The sequence below is a fragment of the Amia ocellicauda genome, chromosome 16 (assembly GCF_036373705.1).
Source record: "Amia ocellicauda isolate fAmiCal2 chromosome 16, fAmiCal2.hap1, whole genome shotgun sequence".
Taxonomy (NCBI): Eukaryota; Metazoa; Chordata; class Actinopteri; order Amiiformes; family Amiidae; genus Amia; species Amia ocellicauda.
In genome coordinates this window covers 27079694-27099399 of record NC_089865.1, presented here as the reverse complement: position 1 = coordinate 27099399, position 19706 = coordinate 27079694, and the positions used below count along the sequence as shown (strand labels likewise).

The following is a 19706-nucleotide window of genomic DNA, read 5'->3' as shown; positions in this document are numbered from 1 at the left end:
GCATCAAATTTCAAATAGAAACCAAGATGGAGAACGATCTCTCTCCTCTCTACTCTAAACTTTTATTAGAACCTTTTGGTCTCTCAAAAAAACATTTTTAAGCATCTAGACCTATAGTCAACAACCACTAAGAATATTTCAGGCCTTTATAAGCGCTAAAAAACAACCTGAGCCAAGAAAATAACTATAAAGATCTAAAATAACTAGCGCTTTTACAGTGATTTTTTTTTTTTTTTTTTTTAATAGCGATGCTTTGTTTGGTATTAAACAAGTCACAAACTACTCAGAACAGCGTTTATCCCCGCAAAAGAGATATTTGGGTTTAATTTACAAAGCTTATAAATTATATAGTTTAAAAGTATTCTGAATGTCTTGATAACACATGCCATTCCTACTGTTGTCTGAGCCCACCCCCGCCCCCCATGGTGTGAGTGATTTAGCATTGAGTGTTGTGATCTATTTAGCATTGAGTGATCAGTTGTTTTTATTTTTAAACGATTCCTTATCATCAGGGATTGAGACCGCTAAAATAACTTAAAAGCATATCCTTATCTTAAGTCTAACTCTTATGAGCTTTAAGACCCTAGAATGTATTTAAGTAAAACGAATGAACACTTTATGTGAGAGATAAAATATAACCACAGCTTTTTTTTTTTTTTTTTTTTTTTTACAAAAACAATTAACCTATACACACAAACACCCACACACACACCCTCTTTTTTAATTTTATTTTTAATTAAATTTGAGGGGAGAGACAGAGCCAGATACAGTGTGGATAACATAAGTACCCTATGCAAAACAGCCATTGTTAGGACCTTGGACCATTACAGACAACAGAACTTGTTGATCTTATAAAATGATTGGGCAAGAGAGAGAGAGAGACAGACAGAGACAGAGACAGTGTGGATAACATAAGTACCCTATGCAAAACAGGCATTGTTAGGATCTGGGACCATTACAGACAACAGAACTTGTTGATCTTATAAAATGATTGGGCGAGAGAGAGAGAGAGAGAGAGAGAGAGAGAGAGAGAGAGAGAGAGACAGACAGAGACAGAGACAGTGTGAATATGATAAACGCACCATTCAAAACTGGCATTGTTAAGACCTGGGACCATTACAGACAACAGAACTTGTTGATCTTATAACGGTTTAGATTTACTAAACCATTACATGTATATTTAAAAAAGACCCCCAAACACTACAGGAAGAGCCGACCCATTCACACTCTACAGTTGACCAACAAGAACAACAAGAACAACGGGTTATGGGCGGCCTTGTTGTTCAGGGTTTTATGGGTGTACACTTTCTGACGGATAAGACGTAGGAATAATTAAGGAATTAACTCTACCTAAAATCACGCCCCCCAATTATGACGTAGGAATATTAATAAGCTTAGGACATACATCATAACAAAATAGGCCGCGCCCAAAAAACCCTACTATCTACTCATGTAGCTGAGCAGGAGGCTTGTTCTCGGGAGCTGTTTTCAGCACCACGTCAGTCTTAGAAAACATAAGCCTACATCACACAACACTGCGCCACCCAAGAAATATGACCTTCATTAGTATACTTTAAAAATGAATACTACGGTAAAATAACATTACATCTTCCGTCGCCTGTTCCGTAAACTGATGAACATCATTCAAATAGCTGGCCGTGATCGTATAGTGGTTAGTACTTTGCGTTGTGGTCGCAACAACCCCGGTTCGAATCCGGGTCACGGCAATGGGAGTCCCCACACACCAGCCCAGTGTCCTTCTCTCATCATTCCATTCTTGGAAAGTATATTGTTATATCAGCAACAACATCAATACATTATAGAGTTAAACTAAATATTGAAAACTGAACCTCTATTTGCAAATTAATTACATTGTGGATTACATCCATCTAAATCATTAATAAGTATCATCGATATTAATGAAACTTCATTTCATTGTTTGGGTGTCGAATCCAGTCGCCAGGGTGATTAAAAAAACAACACAAAACTAGAAAGCTCAGGGCTGGCTCATGTGAGATAGTTCGAATTCATGAGTACATGATGCTTGTTGTATAGCGGACACTGAAAACTGTTCAATGAGAACACTGCATTTGCTTGTCAGTTTCGCGCCAAAACATGCCTTTTGAGAGGAACGGGCAGGGCTCAGGCCTGGCCTGCTGTTTGTAGACGACAGAACTTTGACACTTGTCTGTCCAGACGCACGGCCATTCAAAACACACGTCTCCTTCTATTACTCTCTGCTTATCTTTATTTTTGTGCTTGAGAAAACAAATCCTTATCTCTTGGATGCTTCACAACTAGTTATCAAAAATACATCAATTCTTATGTAAACACAAACATATACATGATCTTGTAAGGAATCTGCCCCATATCTCACATTTATCACCTGTGCTGACGCTGTCAATGGCAACCACAGGCTACATGAGACATCGAGTTTGTGTGCTGAATTGTCAATTTGCAAATATCCTTGCCGTTGCTTATTTTTAATTCGTATTACACGAAAACCCAGTGGTCGAAATGGGCCAGTATACGGTATGGTATTCTACAAAAAATACCAAAAGTAAACTTCACATTGACAGTAGTAGTAGTAATAATATTTCAAAAGTTATGTATTGGAATCTGTCATATTATTGCGTCCTTTGATTGTCCAGTACGACATTCCACTTTTTCTTAATTGTAATGTACAGTACAATACAATGTGATAGAGGGTGACTGGCACGATACAAACGAAATCCCCCATGATAATAAACTTATGGGAGTCGAACCCGTGCCACCTGGGTGAAAACAAGGAATCCTAACCGCTAGACGACATGGGAGACCAAGACATATTGCCAAGGCAACAGTACAGGAACACAAAGTTTGAGAGGCGCATGCTGGCAGTGGGGATGTATGAGGTCATGAGCAGAGGTGTATAAAGTAATCGGAAGTCATACTTGAGTAAAAGTAAAAATATTCTATCAAAAACTTACTCCAGTAAAAGTAAAAATTCTCCTGTCTCCCATTCAAACAGTACTTGAGTAATAGTAAAAATGTAGCTACTTTCAATCGTACTCAAGTAAATGTATTTATTTATTTATTTAGATTTTAGTGAATGTGATAGTGGAATAGCCTATTTTGAGTTTTCTTAGCAAACTCACTGTTCATTCTCTCTCTCTCTCTCTCTCTCATTTTGTTTTGAATTCAAGGGTGCTTTATTGGCATGACAAACAGTTTCGTAGTGTTGTCAAAGCAGTTGATATTAGCGGGGGTCAGTGCCGTGAGCTTCAGGGCCAGCTGACTCAGGGGACTCTGTTCAGGGCTGTACTGGAGTGATTGCGTAGAAAGCTCTTCTTGCTTTGTCTTTGAGTGCCTTCACTGCCAGGTTAAACCCCCCTGACACACTAATAGTCAGGCCCAGGTAAGTGTAGTGTGAGGTGTGTTCTAGGGTAGTGTTGCCTAGCGTGAAGTGGTATTTGTTTCCCTGAGGTTTGGCCTTTTTTTGGAAAATCATGATCTATGTCTTCTTCATGTTTACTGCCAGGGCCCAGTACTGACAGTACTGCTCTAGCAGTGCCAGGTTTTGCTGAAGCCCCTGCTCTGTGGGTGACAGCAGGACTAAGTCATCCGCATAGAGCAGGAATTTTACTTCTGTGTCATTTAGGGTGAGGCCAGGGGCATCAGACTGCTCCAACACCGTTGCCAACTCATTGATGTAGATGTTGAACGGTGTTGGGCTCAGACTGCAGCTCTGCCTCACTCCCCGCCTCTGAGTGAAGAATTCTGTTCTTTTGTTGCCAATTTTTACTGCACATTAGTAGTAATATAGGGCACTTTATCGAAAGGGGGGGCTGCGGGGGATTTGACCTTTGACCTGAACTTGAGTTGAACTCGGGGGGGGGGGCCCTTCCTAGGGGGGTTAAGGGGGATTTGACCTTTTGACCTTGAACTTGAGTTGATGGGTTCCGAAGGAATGTGCAGGGTGGTGGGGGTCTTCAACTGTTTTTCAAACCCACCAAAAGATTTGTCTTTAAGCCAGACTGATTCTTTAGTAAAATAGCTATTTTTCTCAATACGTGTGAAGCTCCAAAAGAGCGCTATGTATACCCTTCAGATTCTTTAGAAAACATAGATATTTTTCCCTACGCTAGTGAAGCTCCAAAAGAGTTGTATTTAAGTCCTCCCGATTTATTTAGTAGAATAGCTATTTTTCCCTACGCGAGAGTGAAGCTCCAAAAGAGTTCTATTAAAGCCCTCCCGATTCTTTAGTAACATAGATACTTCTACTTAAGCGAGATCCACAAGGCTGTCTCTTCAACAGGGCCAAAGCTGTTACCTCTTTCAAATGGACAAGGGTTATGTCAGTCTGGAGATTTTTGAGCAAGTGGGGGTGGCGAGGAGATGTCTACGTCTTTAGTAACCTCGGATCGGTGAAGAATTAGTATATTTGGGGGCGGAGTTGACAGGGCACTGAAGAAATAGCCTATCACGTTAGAGTTTGGTCTGAAGAATTTAAATATTTGCGGGTGGAGCTAACAGGGCACTGGTGACAGGTGGGGTCTGTTTTCAATTTAAGAAGCAGCTCTGTTTACGTTTGAGGCGATGGGCCCCCCAACCCCCGGATAATGGAATGTGTTGAGAGATAGCGATCTGTAGAAGCGGTGGGGGCTGTGGACAGCTTGAGAGACACAAGATGGACTGAACTTTAGAAAATCCTGAATATGAGCAAAATGAAAAGAAATGTAATATAGAAAATGTAAATTAAAACTTTCAGTAATCAGCATAATCTCAGTAAATACTACACCAACCCAAGACCAATATTTTCTTGCATTTCAGAATATACATCAAACGTATTATTTAAATAACAGATACAATGTAAAGATTGAATAAATAAAATTATGAAGTTTTAAAGGTGTGTGTGTGTGTGTGTGTGTGTGTGTTTACATATATACCGAGTGCAAGCTGGAGATCACGGCCCCAGGTTTCTTTTCTTTTTCTTTTTCAGATCCTAATAAGATTCAGCCCTTCCTCCACTTTGCACAGATTTGTACTAGATTGCAACTTTTACGTACAGAGCTAAAGAATGATAAGTCAGGCTAAATGGTCTAAACTTTAGAAAATCCTGAATATGCACAAAAGTAAAAGAAATGTAGTACAGAAAATGTAATTGGAACTTTCAGTAATCAACATAATATCAGCAAATACCACTCCTACCCAAGACCTATATTTTCCTGTATTGTAGAATATATCAAACATGTTATTTAAAGAAAAGGTCAATGTAAAGCTTGAATAAATACAAATATAATGTTTTAAATGTTTGTGTGTGTGTGTGTGTGTGTGTGTGTGTGTGTGTGTGTGTGTGTGTGTGTATTCACAACACCCGGTGATGTAAATGAAATGTAACGTTACTAAGTTAACTTAAGAAATCCTTAGAAGAACCATAGAATATATATGTAGAAACTGTGAAATTTCAATAAAACTCAATAAAAGCAGCATTTGTAATAATATTAGTAACAAAACATCAAATTATTTTAAATAAATATCTAATGTAATCCATTCATGCAATAAGATTAAGTAAATACACAATATGATTTAAGCAAAAATCTATGTGTGTATGTATATTTATATAATTTACACATTATAATAGCTTGGGGGTGCAGTCTGAAGACCTTAATGGTCTTGGTTGTATTGACAGTAAGACATTTGAACAGACTTCAGTACAACTAACTAGTAACTTATGTACAGACATAAAAAATGAAAACACAATATAATAATATAATATTTAATAATATATAAAATAATAATATAGTAAGTAAATGAAACTAAACCACACTTATTTAACTTAAGAAATACATGATATAACCGGCATTTAACTGAACACAGCTCTCTTTGCTAGTTAGATAACTCTCCACGGTCAAACAGAAGCCTTATAGTAGTAACTTTCTTACACAAATAAAGAATGCACCCCATGATGTTAAGAAAAAAATAAATTAAAAAATACTAAAGTAACTTTAGACATATTAAATATGTATCATTCATTAAGTATGTGTCTATTAAAACAGTAGATTTATACTTTTTCTAGAAAAATAGTCTCCAGTCTCAGCATCTCAGGGAGTGAGATCGACCCAGCAGCACATAAACAGAATAAAGGCCAGAGGGAGCAGCAACCTTAGAGACCACAGCGAAAGACAAGCGCAGGGAGACACAGTCACACTACAGTCACACCTGATCATGCGTGAATCCAGCAGGTCTGTAGTGAGATAGGGTTAACACAAAACAATCAGGCACAGAAAAAGAGAGATTGGCTAGAAATAGAGAAAAACGATAAAAAATAAATAGAAAATACATACATAAATAAATAAATAACCATAATAACAGGGTGAGTTATAAAGACCAAACTGATACAGTTGAATATTTGAATGTTTTATTAAGAACTTGCTTCACCGAAACAGTTCACACAGTCATCCCACTGATGCCCTGACAGGATCACACTGCAGTGGAGGGGCTTCGCAAGCAGCACGTCCTGCTCTCAGCACCGCGGTGGGGTTTGCAGGAGTGGCAACAACACAAAACAGACCCCCTAATGACGGAGAATTTATCACCAGAAAACCTGTACAAATCCAGCGGTCAAGCATTTCTACCCTGTCTGAGTAACGTGATTCAGTAACATCTCTAAATTATATTCTGTATGAATTCTATGTAGTTCTTATCTGGGTGTCTGATTTTAAGTCTTCCTTTTTATGGTTTTAAACCATTTTTGCAATTATGTGATATTGTACAGATATATGAGACACCAGATGTATTTCACTAGTTTTGCAAACTGCTTTATGAGACTCATTGTCTGTATCTAAGTAATGTACAATTGTGTTGAAACATGCACAGTGTACTGAAATACATGACATACTGATGTGATAGAGTTGACTATTTCGCTACAAACGTTGAAATTTGGGAAATGCTTTATTATTATTATTATTATTATTATTATTTTAAATTATTATTATTATTATTTTTTAATTATTATTATTATTTTTTTTGGCAGACGCCCTTATCCAGGGCAACTTTCAACATCAGTGCAATATAAAATGTATTTTCTATATCAAAGTCAATTCCGGTTGTAACAAAGCACACATAGCAAACAGAAATAGTCAATACTTTATATTCAAAATACTTTGTGGGCTTATTGCATATATCGATTTTATTATTTTTCATTACACATAGGTCTCCTCAAGAGGAGTTTAAGCGGCGCTGTATGTGTTGGGGTGGGGTCTGAGCTCACACATATCCAGAAGCCTTAATGCCCTGCTCTGTTTCAAGAGCCAAGTATAGCCATGTGGCATTCCTTTTAACTGTAAGTAGTCTGGTGATAACATAAAGCTGTTTTTTTATGTTTACACATGGTGACAGACTGACAGACAGACACAGCATCACCCTGAACAGATCTGTCAAATCAACAGCTAGGACCTAACAGCATATAGCTTAAGCATCTAGGGTTTAAAACAGCATCGCAGATTCTCAGTCACCCGGCCAATAGTTCACATTATCTTTGAAACGTGAGCAGAAACAGCACCAGCGCAATTCAGATTAATATTCTATACATTGAGCTGATGTAGCATCATTTCCTTCCTTCCTTCCCACCTTGTGTATGTTATTAACAATAAAGAAGCATTTAATAAAATAGATACCTCTCTGATTCTTATTGTGTACAAAAACATGTTCTTACCGGCTTGTGTCTCTCTCTGCTAAATCTGATTTCGCTTTACTGTACAACTCGTACCACAAATAACGTTCAAAATAAGTAAAGTAGTTAAAAAGACAAAAGTTATGCACATCAACCCGTTCGATGTGTCCCTGTATAAAAAATAAAACTGGTATTGTTTTAATGACCTCCTTGACTCTTGTACACTCTGAGTCATCCATCGTTTTGCTGAAAAGGGCTGATCTGACCGCGCTGGGGAGAAAGCGGTGGGGGAGGAGAGTCCAGCTAAGAAAATAAAAAAAAGCTCCGGCCTCTGTGAAGAGCCGCCTGAAAAGCTGCGAGGAATGCGGCCCGTACATTCACAGCCCCTCTCTGATCTGAAGCCCCTGACACAGATCCTCCAGAGCCGACCAGACAGCACAATGTCACATTACAGCGGCGCCAATGCAGGGTGTCTGTCTAGTTAGTTAGATAGTTGTATGAATTCTCAGCATTGACACTGTTAAGGCTGTACAGAAACACATGAGAACGGCAAGGTCTTGATGTTTTTATTTTTCCTTACTAAGGTATTATCATTTCCAGACAGGATCAGTAAACTAAAGGAAAATAAAATGAAATGTTTGTGCTTTAAAGATTAATTTCACTTTACATTTGTATTGATTTGTATTACAAATAACTTCAATAATAACTAAACTGACCACCCACCACCGCCTGTCTGTGAGCGCACTAAAGACAAATTAAACTTTCCAAATAGTGACATTAAAAATACACTAACTTGAAAGTGTAAAGATTGCATCTAAGAGGGGTTTAAAATTAAATGATTGAGATTTAACAGATTAGTAACTGTAAGAATAAGTAGCATCTTAATGGTTACCTTGAATTCAGGACAATTCAGTTAATGAACGGGCAGGACTATTAAGCCTGGTTGAACATGATTCAAAATACAACACTAGTGATCGTCTGGAGTGTTACACAAATTGGGGGACAGGATTTCTCAAGCTTTAAGGGGGTTGAACCACCGTGACACATCCCACAGTATAGGACACTGACTCTCGTACTCCGTCATCTGTCTGCATTACCCCTGAAATGAAAAGTACAGCTTCAACCACATCAGTTTTTCTGGTCTGTCAAGAAGTATGGTGCCATGTGTATCGCCTTCTAACAGCATGTTTAATAAAATCTTATTGATTTGTTTTATTCAGCACTTGTATTTTAAATCATATGAACACAGTTTTTATACTGGTGGACATATTTGGCTTTTGGGCCCGATGTACAAGCAATTTTAAGCGGGATTTGACTTATCAGTAAAATACAGGCTAAAGACAAAGGTTCATTTTAACAAAGATCAAGATTTTATTTTATTTTATTGTTTGGGATTTATTCAACCTTAATCAAATGCATTATTATAAATCACAATGCTGAATACAAACAGGGAGCCTATGACAAATACTGCTTTAGATCTGCTTTAGATCTTTGTTAAAATGAACAAATGAATTGCTTGAGTTCAACTCAAGTTCAAGGTCAAAAGGTCAAATCCCCCTTAACCCCCCTAGGAAGGGCCCCCCCGAGTTCAACTCAAGTTCAGGTCTATGAGGGTGTGTAGGGTGTAAATATGATCTGTAGTGCGGTGATTTGGGAGGAAGCCAATCTGACTCTTACTCAGGACACTGTGCTCGGTAAGGAAGGCCAGTATCCGGGCGTTGATGATACTGCAGAATACCTTCCCCAGGTTACTGCTCACACAGATGCCCCGGTAGTTGTTAGGGTCGAATTTGTCTCCACTCTCATAGATTGGGGTGATCAGCCCCTGGTTCCAGGTGTCAGAGAAGTAACCAGTACTGAGGACCATGTTGAACAATTTAAGCACAGCCTCCTGCAGTTGTGCGCTGCTGTGTTTGAGCATCTCAGTGCTGATGTTGTCCGGGCCACAGGCTTTTCTGGGTGGAAGTGCCTGGAGCTTTTTAGATAGTTCCTGTAGGGTGATTGGAGCGTCAATTGGGTTTTGATTATTTTTATTTGATTGTTCGAGTAATTTCAGTTTTTCCCTGGTTTCAATTTGTTTGTGTGTCAGATCATTTTGTTGGATATCTTTATAAAGGTTTTCAAAGTATTTTTTCCAAATGGTTCCGTTTTGTATTGCCAATTCTTGTTGTTTTGTTGAATTTAAATTGTTCCACATTTCCCAGAACTGGTTTTGGTCAACAGATTTCTCTATGTCTGTGAGTGTTTTGTTTGTGTGTTTCTGTTTTTTTATTTTTAAGGTTGTGTTTGTAGTGTTTTAGGGTCTCACAGTACTGCTGGCGTAGTTCTGTGTCTTGTGGTTGATGATGTTTTTGATTGGATAGGTGCCTTAAATTTGTTCATATTGATTTACACTCATCATCAAACCATGTCTGTGTGTGTGTGATTCAGGTTGATCTTTTTTTTTTGTCTTTTTAAGATTTGCCATTGTGGCTGCAATTTGAAATATTTGATTGATATCATTTATGGCCAGATTTAGTCCTGTCATGTCAGGCTGGTACTGTGCGCTGAGGAAAGTGTTGATGATGTTGATTATTTCTGTAGAACTGATTGCTTTGTTAAATTCCTCTGTGCTGTTTGGAGCCCATATGTATGTTTGATTAAGGTTGTACAGCTTACTGGGCTGTGTCTGTGTGTTGCTGGCCTGACTTCTTCTTTTCAGGAACACCGTGATTTGGTTGTGGTCTGTCAGGGGGGTTTGCTGCCTGACAGTGAATGCACTAATGAAGGTGGGGTCCATGTCAGTGAGGGCGTAGTCGACTACACTAGTCCCAAGAGCTGAGCAATACGTGAACCTCCTTAAAGAGTCCCCTCTGATCCTGCCATTAAGGATGTACAGGCCCAAGGCTTGGCAGAGATGCACTCTCTCCTGTTCTTGTTCACCGCCCCATCGGGGTTGTTCCTCTGGGTTGTGGTGGGGGTGAGGTACAGAGGGGCCTGGCCGAACACATGGCTGTTTCCCTGTGTGCTGATGCAGTCAGGCTCGGTTCGTGTCCGGGCATTGAAGTCCCCACAGAGCAGCACATTCCCCTGGGCCTGGAAATGACCGATCTCTGTGTGGAGGGTGTTAAAAAATTCCTCATTGTAATAGGGGGATTCAGAGGGGGGGGTATACGCTGCACACAGGTATATATGGTTCTCACACTGGGCTATTCCCTTCTTAATTTGAAGCCATGTGTGCATTGGGCCCTGTTTGACTGGGCTGATGTGGTTGGCCAGCTCCTTTTTGTACCACACTATGATCCCCCTAGAGTCCCTGCCACGCCGCACTGTGCTCAATTTAATTGAGGGCACAATAACCTCCCTGTAGGCCAGGGGGCAGTGTGTGGGCACCTCTGCACGGCACCATGTCTCCAACAGAACTATGACATCTAATTCCTTAATGCTTTTAATGAATTCAGGGTCTGTGCTCTTTAGCCCGAAAGCCGAGGAGTTCAGGCCCTGAATGTTACAGCAGCTTACTGTAAATGAGCTCATTTTAGCTAACATTGTACTTAGTGGAATAAAATGCCTATCAACAATACAACTTTTTAATCTAAGGTTTTGTTTAAACTAGAATTTCAAATATAATAATTATTAGTTTTATGTAAATTATGCTTACATTGTATGTAAACAGATATTTATTTTTAATTATTTACAAGTGAGTCCCTACCCGAGTGCTCTGGCTCAGCTCAGCAGTCTGGAGCAGAGGAGGCTGAGCAGCTGCTTGATCTCCCCCAGCTCGGTGGGGGCCGGAGGGGCGGCCTGGGTCAGGGCTGTGGCGTAGCTGAGCGGCTTCTGATGGGCACTGTGCCTGGCGCTCGTGGGGCGGGTGGGAGGCTGGGTGACAGGGGGCTGGCCGGTGCTGCGGCGTCGTGGTACGGGTGCTCCAGTGCGGGGGGGTTGTATGCTTGGCTGGCCTCTGTTAGTATTGCTGTGGGGGGGTGGGCTGGCTGGGCTGCGGCCCAGGGCTGCATCTTTCAGAGTCTTCACTAACACTCTGACCCCCTCCTGATTTAGATACACCCTGTCATGGAGGTGCCAGGGGCACACAGAGGGGTGGTGTGCCAGGTGTACAATGGGCAGGGCGGCGCAGCCTCGGGTGATCTCAGTGTTGAGAGCACTGATGATGTGTGGAGTGGTGTCGGCTCGAGGCAGCAGTGTGGAGATTATTATTTTGGAGTCGGGAAACTCCTGTGTGGCTCTCTCTGCCACCCTCCTCACAGCCCCGGCGGTGCCCTGCTGCAGGGAGCCCAGGTCGTTGGTGCCAGTGTGGATGATGATGCAGGCTGGGTTCCCCAGTGTGTGGCGGCGCAGCAGCTGCAGGGCCCGCTCCGTGTCCCTGCAGCGGAGACTGATGACGCGCCGCTTGGGAAACAGCCTCTGCAGGTCGAGGTATTTCCCATTGCTATCGATGAGCAGCACCACCTCAGCATCCAACTGCCTGTTGGTTGACATGTTGGGGGTGGACGGGGTAGCAGGGGTTGAAGGAGTGGGGGCCAGGGGGGTTAATGGAGCCTGGGGGGTGGTGGGGATTGACGGGGCAGCGGCGGTGGTCGGGGTGGTCGCAGCAGTGACAGTGGTAGAGGTGGTCGCAGCAGTGATGGTGGTGGGGGCATCTGCGGCAGGGGCGGTGGTCGTGGCAGCGGTGGTGGTCGGGGCATCTGCGGCGGTGGTTGTGGCAGCGGTGGTGGTCGGGGCATCTGCGGCAGCGTCGGTGGTCGTGGCAGCGGTGGTGGTCGTAGCATCCGCGGCAGCGGCGGTGGTCGTGGCAGTGACAGTGGTCATGGCAGCGGTGGTGGTAGGGGCAACTGGGGCAGTGGCGGTGGTTGTGGCAGCGTGTCGGTGGAGCTGTTCCCTCAGTCCCTGCAGCTCTGTCCTGATGGTTCTCTCTCTGTGCTGCGTCTCCTCCCTGACGCAGCCCAGCTGGGTCCTCAGGTTGTCGTTCTCCTGCTGCAGGGCGCTCATCTCACTCCTCAGCTCCCTGATGGCCACCCTGCTCTCTTTCTTGAGCCGAGTCACCTCGTCTCGGAGCTGCTGGGTGAGGCTGCTCTCTATGGGCCGGGACAATGTGAGCTCCCTGAACACCACAAACTCCAGCTCCAGCATTGCCAGGCACTCCCGCACATGCTCGATGCTGCTGGGTGTGGTGATGGTGGTAGGGAGGGGCTGGATAGGGTCCAGTGTCATGCTCTCTTGACTTGGAGTTGGATCCTCATGGTCGGTGCTCTTGGGGGGGGGGCAGGCGTTGGGAATGATTTCTCCTTCTCTGCCTCTTCTTTCAGTTTGTTGAAAGAGTTTTCAAAGGAGGTCAGGCTGGCCTCGCTGCCCTGGATCAGCACAGTCCCGCTGTGGTAGATGTTGACACTGAGCACTGTGCCGTCCGGGTCCGAGTCCTCCCCAATGAGAACCTGCCTGCCGTGGCTGATCCCCCTTTTCTTAATGTTGCTGTATGTCCGGCACACAGCAGCGTGACAGGCCTGGTTGTGCTCCGTGAAGAAGATGAGGTTGCATCTCATCATCTTGTCTCCTGCCCCAGCAAAGTCTGTGTACAGACACTCAAGGTTGCTCTTCAGCACCTCCAGTCTGTGCTCCTTCCTGGTCTTTGCGTTTCTGGCCTCGGGAGGGTACTGCATCTCCCTGCTCTCTGCATGATGAGCAGTCTCCATGGCAACCAGGTGATTTGAATACAATGTTGCTGTTTCTAACTGAATTTCCAACAGAATTTCCAACTGCCACTTTTTGAATATACACAAACTGATAAACTATAACTTTACTTTGATATTATACTATTATATATATATAATTATATATTATATAGAGTAATTGATGATTTACCTCTTCTTCAGTTGTTTTCTTTCTTCCTTCTAATTTAGTTTCTTCAATCATTCCTTTCTTTGCTTTATGCTTCTGATCCTTGTCTTTGGGATTTCTTTCTTCTTTTTTAAATGTTTTTGTAATATTTCACCAATGTTTTATTTCTATTTGGTGTTAATTATTACTTCATTTATCTGTATTGTTGATTTTTAGTATTTTATTCCATCAAGAAACAATATATATTTTAATAATTTTAGAAGCTCATAATTTCAGTGACTGCTCTCTCTCTCTCTCTCTCTCTCTCTCTCTCTCTCTCTCTCTCTCTCTCACACTCACACTCACACACACACACACACACACACACACACACACACACACACACACACACACACACACACACACATCCAAAAAAGTTGTACAATCAAATACAAAACAAAATAAACAATGTAAAATATGTACCCCTGTAGTGTTCACATTTGTTATAATGTAATCTATTGCACTGCGGTGCAGGAGACTGGGTTTGAATCTAAAAACTCACCAGGATGGATATATATATATCCATCCATCCATATATATATATATATATATATATATATATATATATATATATATTATTTATTATTATTATTGTCATTGTCATTTAGCTGATGCTCTTATCCAGGGCGACTTACATTTGTACTCATTTATACAGCTGGACATTTTACTGGAGTAATCTAAGTGAAGTACCTTGCTCAAGGGTACAACAGCACTGGCCCACCCAGGATTTGAATCCACAACCTTCCAGTCATTAGTGTATACACTCACCTAAAGGATTATTAGGAACACCATACTAATACTGTGTTTGACCCCCTTTCGCCTTCAGAACTGCCTTAATTCTATGTGGCATTGATTCAACAAGGTGCTGAAAGCATGCTTTAGAAATGTTGGCCCATATTGATAGGATAGCATCTTGCAGTTGATGGAGATTTGTGGGATGCACATCCAGGGCACGAAGCTCCCGTTCCACCACATCCCAAAGATGCTCTATTGGGTTGAGATCTGGTGACTGTGGGGGCCAGTTTAGTACAGTGAACTCATTGTCATGTTCAAGAAACCAATTTGAAATGATTCGACCTTTGTGACATGGTGCATTATCCTGCTGGAAGTAGTCATCAGAGGATGGGTACATGGTGGTCATAAAGGGATGGACATGGTCAGAAACAATGCTCAGGTAGGCCGTGGCATTTAAACAATGCCCAATTGGCACTAAGGGGCCTAAAGTGTGCCAAGAAAACATCCCCCACACCATTACACCACCACCACCAGCCTGCACAGTGGTAACAAGGCATGATGGATCCATGTTCTCATTCTGTTTACGCCAAATTCTGACTCTACCATCTGAATGTCTCAACAGAAATCGAGACTCATCAGACCAGGCAACATTTTTCCAGTCTTCAACTGTCCAATTTTGGTGAGCTTGTGCAAATTTTAGCCTCTTTTTCCTATTTGTAGTGGAGATGAGTGGTACCCGGTGGGGTCTTCTGCTGTTGTAGCCCATCCGCCTCAAGGTTGTACGTGTTGTGGCTTCACAAATGCTTTGCTGCATACCTCGGTTGTAACGAGTGGTTATTTCAGTCAAAGTTGCTCTTCTATCAGCTTGAATCAGTCGGCCCATTCTCCTCTGACCTCTAGCATCAACAAGGCATTTTCGCCCACAGGACTGCCGCATACTGGATATTTTTCCCTTTTCAAACCATTCTTTGTAAACTCTAGAAATGGTTGTGCGTGAAAATCCCAGTAACTGAGCAGATTGTGAAATACTCAGACCGGCCCGTCTGGCACCAACAACCATGCCACGCTCAAAATTGCTTAAATCACCTTTCTTTCCCATTCAAACATTCAGTTTGGAGTTCAGGAGATTGTCTTGACCAGGACCACACCCCTAAATGTATATATATATATGAACATAATTTAAAAGCATCCACACACTGCAGCGTCTTCACTCCCATGAGGTGCTGCGCCAAATAAGGGAAATATATAATGAAAAATTGATTTTGTAGCCACACTCTCACTTATTAGGTATTTAGACAGAACCCTTGTATTACAAAAGTTTCACTTTATTGAATAACCACACCTTTCGACACTACTGTGTCTTCATCATGGCTATAAATAGTGTTCGTGTCCTTCTGTTTCTCCCACAACTCAACCAAACTCACCGGCACGTTGCAGGTTTCCACACAATTGTAAGCACTGCTAAACTATTCACTTTGCATACCTATTATTAACGTTAGATGTATTTTTTCATGCAGCTGCGCGGTGAAACTTTTTTTTTCGTTGTGGGCATACTACTGTAATGTTGGGGTCTGGGAGGTGGTGAAGAGATCCCTCCTTTAATGATAATTCGGCTGGATTCCGACTAGTTATTATAAACGGGTTTTATTCACACACTAGACACACGTGCCCCCTACCACTCCTCTCATACACTTCCTGTCTTACCCATACAGCTCTAGCATAAACTGAAATAACTTTATTTATACCTATAGCTAACAAACATTAACACAAGGGTTGTGAAAACCAACAACAGAATCGTGGAGGTAATGTGCAAAGGATGGGAGAAATAATGAAAATTGCTAGAAGCAATGCTACCATTGGAAATTAAATTATCATATTCTTGATAATATTCTTGAAAATGTTTGATATAGAGCAAATACAAGATATTGTCAGCAGTGTCTCTCACATTAAGATGTGTTCAGAATTTAGAACATAAGAACATAAGAAAGTTTACAAATGAGAGGAGGCCATACAACCCATCGTGCTCATTTGGTGTCCATTAATTATCCAAGGATCCTATCCAGTCTATTTTTAAATGTCCCCAAATTTTCAGCTTCAACCAACTCGCTGGGGAGTTTGTTCATATTGTGACAACTTTTTGTTTGATGAAGTGTCTCCTATTTTCCGTTTTGAATGCCTTGAAGCACAATTTCCATTTGTATCCCCGGGTGCGTGTGTACCTGTTGATCTGGAAAAGCTCCTCTGGGTTGATGTGGTCGATGCCTTTTGTAAGATATTATTTGTTAGAATGTATATTTCTATGCGGAATATATTACTGTCTGGTATGATACAGGAAAACCCACATCTCCCTCTTTTAGCCTAGTTTCTCAGATTCCAAGGGGCCCTGCTAGCAGTTAAACTAGAGATAAGAGTACAAGGTCAGACACCTCAAAGAGGCCAAACTTAGGCTTCTTACTGCCATACCGAAATAAGTCTGGTTGCTTTCCTCTGAACTGCCTCTAGAGCAGCAATATCCTTCTTGAAGAGTGGAGCTCAGAACTGTACACAGTATTCCAGATGAGGTCTAACTAGTGCATTGGACAGTCTTAACATTACTTCCCTTGTTTTAAAGTCTACACTTTTGACAATATACCCTAGCATTCTGTTTGCCTTTTTTGTTGCTTCCCACCATTGTTTGGATGGAGAAAGTGAGGAGTCCACATAGACTCCTAGGTCTTTCTCATGCGTTACTTCATCTAGTTCTATTCCTCCCATAGTGTAATTATAGTGGATATTTTTGTTACCTGCATGTAATACCTTGCACTTGTCCACATTGAATTTCATCTGCCAAGTGTCGGCCCACAACTGAATATTTTCTAAATCCCTTTGAATAGCCTGTGCTGCCAAGATTGTATCTGCTGAGCCACCTATTTTCGTATCATCTGCAAATTTGACTAGTTAGAAGCAACTCCTCTAATCGAGACCCTCTGTTTCCTATACATCAACCAGTTCATAATCCATCTACTTAGATTACCCTGAATGCCTACAGTTTCCAGTTTGAGAATCAGTCTTTGGTGTGGAACCTTATCAAAAGCTTTTTGAAAATCTAAGTATATAATATATGCTTTCACGTGATCTACAGCTGCAGTTGCATGTTAGAAAAAGTCTAATAAATTAGTAAGACAGTTTCTGCCTCGTCTAAACCCATGTTGACTATCTCCAAGAATATGGTTTTCATTAAGATGGTCCTCTATTTTCCGTCTAATAATTTTTTCCAACATTTTACAGGTGATGCAGGTGAGACTGATCGGTCTGTAATTTCCTGGCTCAGTTTTGTCCCCTTTCTTGTGGATTGGTATGACATTTGCTGTCTTCCTGTCAGTTGGCACATCCCCTGTTCTAAGTGTCATTTGGAATATTTGAGTTCGCGGCCTAAAAACTTCCCTCATTTCTTTAAGTACTGTTGGAAATATACCATCTGGCCCAGGTGATTTGTTTGTTTTTAATTCTGGTAGTCCCTTTAGTACCTCCTCCACATTTATCCTGATCTCTCTTAGGGTTTGACTGGACTGATTGTTAACCTGTGACATGTTATCTGTTTTTTCTTTTGTAAAAACCTCTGTCAAATACTCATTTTTGAACATTTGCCACATCTTGTTCATTTTCAAAGATTCTTCAGTTTTTGCCCTTTAGCTGTTTCACTTCCTCCTTTATTGACCTCTTGCTGTTGTAGTATTCAAAAAAGCTCTTTGCATTAGTTTTAGCTCCAAGAGCTATGTTTCTTTCTATTTCCCTCTTTGCTTTCCTGATCCCTTTTTAAGATCTCTTTGCAGCTCAACATATTCTATGTATTTTGTTTCATCCCTATTCCTTTTGTATGCGCTTTACAACATTTTCTTTCTCTTGATATTTTTTTGCATACCTCTATTAAACCATTTTGGCCAAAGTTTTTTGGACCTCAATTTGGACCTCAAGTTTTGGTACAAATTTCTCCTGAGCCTCAAATAGTATATTCTTAAAATATACCCATCCATTTTCAACTGACTCTGTATCCAATGTGCTCCAGTCTACCTCTTCTAAGTGCCGCCTCACACCTTCAAGGCTTGCTTTTCTAATATTGTAGACCATTGTTTTAGACTTGCTCCTTGTTTTATGAAAGAATGCCTCAAAGCTAACCATATTGTGATCACAGTTTGTCATTGGTTCTCTAACTAGTGTCCCTTGGTTCCCTGACAAACTGAGTTAGAAATCAGTCATTTACCATCTCTACCATTTCTATTTCTGCTTCTGTAGTCCCAACTGGGCTTTCCCAGTCTAAGTTTGGGAAATTGAAATCCCCCATTATGACAGCCACATCCTTGCTACATGCAGTCCTGATTACACTGTACAATGCAACATCTTTCTGAATATCTGAGTTGGGTGCCCTGTAAAGCACTCCTACCACTAATCCTCCAGATCTTTTATTCAAAAGTTTAACCCACAAATATTCTGTTTCATTACTATGATCAAATTTGAGTTCTTCTGCCTCAATGTCGTTTCTGATATATAATACTACCCCACCCCCTCTGCAATTTTGCCTGTCTCTCCTAAACTGTGTTTATCCTTTCAACTTGTATTCATCCCCATCATTTTCTGTAAGCCATGTTTCTGTCACTCCTACAACATCATAGTCACATGCCAGCACTGTGGCTTCCAGGTCTAACATCTTGTTCCTTATACTCCTGGCATCAAGGTACAAACACTTCAGGACTTTCCTACCAGCAGTTTCCCTTTGTTTTCTTTCCTTAGTGGAACATCTCCCATTGTCAGAGCTCCCTGGTCCCAAGTTTAAAATATTCTCAATTACTCTGCACATACGCTCTGCCAATGCATTAGCCCCCCTTCTGTTTAGATGTAGACTGTCCGGTTTGTACAGGTCCCATCTATCCCAGAAGAAAGACCAATACTCCATAAACCTAAAACCCTCTTCCCTACACCAGGATTTCAACCACATGTTAAACTTTCTAATCTCTGCCTGTCTCCCTGGCCATGCACGTGGTACCGGAAGTATTTCAGAGAAAACTACCATGGAGGTTCTTTAGTTTAGTTCCTAACTCTTTACATTTGTCTTGCAGAACCTCTATCCTACCTTTTCCTTTGTCATTGGTTCCAATGTGGACCATGACCAGTGGATTCTGACAGTCATCTGTCTTCCGAGGGCTCCCAACTACCAAATTGTTCTGTATGGCAAAATTAACAATTTTCTTGGTTACCTGTTGCTTCAAACTGTCGTTCTTCTTAGGAGCCTCTTTTATGAGGAAATTAGTTATTCCTGACTGCTGTTTCCTAGCTTTAGAGATCACACCATGCTTCATGCTACGCATGGCTCCGCAAATTATTTATTTTTTGTAATGTCTAAAAAAACAATGTAATATCAGTTGCCATTTTCTTCCAGTAATCTGGATCTTCCAGTTGGTTGCAACATTCT

General features: G+C 41.3%; 1 non-coding gene across 1 annotated transcript; it reads left to right on the top strand.

Annotated features, from left to right (window-relative positions):
- Positions 1-1655: 1655 nt before the first annotated feature.
- On the top strand, positions 1656-1727 carry trnah-gug (transfer RNA histidin (anticodon GUG)). The gene has a single exon. It is a non-coding gene; the product is annotated as a tRNA-His (tRNA).
- The last annotated feature ends 17979 nt before the right edge of the window (positions 1728-19706 follow it).